Source organism: Sitophilus oryzae, unplaced genomic scaffold, assembly GCF_002938485.1.
Source record: "Sitophilus oryzae breed Bouriz unplaced genomic scaffold, Soryzae_2.0 scaffold_1000_pilon_pilon, whole genome shotgun sequence".
Lineage (NCBI taxonomy): Eukaryota > Metazoa > Arthropoda > Insecta > Coleoptera > Curculionidae > Sitophilus > Sitophilus oryzae.
This window is the reverse complement of record NW_022145617.1, coordinates 1,172,623-1,175,158: the sequence shown is the minus strand read 5'-3', so window position 1 is coordinate 1,175,158 and position 2,536 is coordinate 1,172,623. Positions and strand designations below refer to the sequence as shown.

The window sequence follows — 2,536 nt, the reverse complement described above, 5'->3', positions numbered from 1 at the left end:
AAAAATATCTATTCATCAATTTAAATGTTGGACCGATTTTTGAAGTAATTTCGTGTGAATCCACTAGACCACTAAACGCGGAGATTTATTTTAAAATGTATGTATCAGTGACAAAATTTCGCTGTTCGAATACATATCATTCACAGTCTAGTGTCAGAACTAGGTTCTTCTGATATAAAGACTATATCTTCATTCCCAAGAATCTATAATAATATAATCGTTGTCAGGAAATATGTTGTTTTTTTGAAATGGTTGTATTTTTCCAAATTCTTACCCACATTTTGATCCTCAGTAAGTATTTTACACGTTGACATTAGATAATACTAATTTCATTCTCAACTTATGAGTATTTCCGAACAATAGTGTATTGTTTTATTAGGAGTAAAAATTATACTTTTTTACTCCTAATTTATATTTATAATAAATTACCATGACGACACCAGCCATCTTGATTACAATTTTATTGAAAAATCGCTTTTTATTCAAAATCTGAGCCAGCTAGGTATAGGAAACCTAATATAGTTTGAAAGAGCATTTAAATCTGCTTCGACTTATTTAAAAAAAATACATACTGTTGCACTTGAAATAACAAAGTCTTTATGTAAAATAAATATTTAAGATAGACCAGCACTTTTTGATGCCCCTGTATACATTTAAAGTATCAATAAATTTTTTTAGGCAAGTTTATTTCTCTGGCTTGAAAGTCAGCTCAAGAATTAATTCTGTAAACTAATGTACAGGGTGTTTACAAACTTCTTTATTATAGCATGCATATTTAAATATCTTTAAATTTCTCAAAAACCAAAGTTTTTAAACCCCCCTTATAATAAATACCTTATTTTATGACCAATAATCCAAAAATGAAATAAAATACCGGGTGTTCCATAAGAAAAAATATAACTTTGATATGGATCTTAGTTCTGACACAACCTGTACATTTCAAAATAATTATTTTGATATGTACAGGTTGAGACAGGTTGAGTAATATTATACACATTGCCTTTCCACATACCTATAAAATATTTTGTTTCTACATCTTTCCGTTTTCGTATAATCAACCGGGGCGAATGAGGTGCGCCACCCTGTATATTTTAGCTATCACTGGAGAGAGCGAGGTACCCATCGGAACCCACAAGCTCTGTGTCTCATTTGATTCATGCCATATAATACGGAGTCATTTAACATGTGCTGCTCTGTTCAAGGTATCTCCAGCATCCGACGAAGTAACGACATTTCAAACGCTTCGATCTTCCTCATTTTGTCACTTCCAGGGTCCATACTATATAAGAGCAAAAATGCTTTTGACTAAAACCGTTTTGCTCTTTCTCTGTACAACATGACTCCTTTCTATGTTCTTAATTTTTAGGGCCAGGTACTCACTAGTTATCATTCCAGTTAACTATCAACTACTAAGTGTAAATTTGTTCATGAGTATCACAAAGTTCCACCATGTCATTCGATGTGTTTGTTTCAACTTTTTTTTAACGCCAGAGGAACAAGTAAACTATATTACGGAATATAAAAAACGTAAACAAGTTAAGGAATGAAGTTTTATAAAGCCATCCCTCATCAACATGTAAATATTTTATTGTGTTCTGATTTAATAAATTTCGTTTTATTCGTTATTTACTTCTGGCGTTTTTATTATACCGTGCTGGCAACTGTTACTCTTGGGTCGGTATTTACATGTGTGGAAGTAAATCGCATAGGGATCTTATTAAGTCGGAGCGAGAGAAATGCGACGGAGTGCTGTTGCGGCGTTGCCGGTACGCCTTTCCCTATCAAGTAAAGTAAAATCACTATCGCAAACCGCTTATTTTAATAGATTTTTTTTTTCGAAAAGATAACTAGATAAAATCATTAGAAATGTTTCTGAGCATCTGAAATGGAATTATAAGGATATCTTATAGGTGTCATTTATGTATCTAGGGTGTAATTTTTTTTATAACGAGAAAACGTCAGTAATCGCGATAATTTAAAAACTCAACTTTTTAACACATAATACGCCATAACTCAAGAAAAACTTTAGATATTGAAACTTTTTTTTATTTTGGAGATAGGATCTTTTGCAATATGTTTACATAAGAAAAATTCGATAAGGTTGATTTTTCCATTCAAAAATTGTAAACAACCATCTATTTACTTTTAGAGCATAGCAATTTTCAGCAGTCGTGTAATTTTTTAATTGATAAAGATTTTCACTTACTGCCTACGAAGAAAATACAGCAGAAATATTAAGAATGTTTTTGAAAAAACTACAATCAATTATTTCTAAAGATGCCATTACACGGAGTGTGGAGCGCCGATCCACGCTCCAAGCACGTGGAGCGCCGCGCCTCACAGTACGGCGGATGGTAATTCTAGCGGGACAAAACCTCAGGAGCGATGTTTGGGACTTAAAATCTAACGTAGCAAATTGTTTAATATATGTATAGCACCCATATGAGTAAAATTTATTTATTTATTAACAACTTAATTTATTAATAAATAAATAAATACAAGATAATAAAACTATTATATTATTCGCACGTGACAC

The 2,536-nt window shown here is 31.9% G+C and overlaps 1 protein-coding gene across 3 annotated transcripts in view; it reads right to left on the bottom strand.

Moving 5' to 3' along the window:
• The window catches only part of LOC115878147 (glycerol-3-phosphate dehydrogenase, mitochondrial), a 65,439-nt gene that overhangs the window by 45,065 nt on the left and 17,838 nt on the right, over positions 1-2,536 (bottom strand). The window lies entirely within an intron of this gene.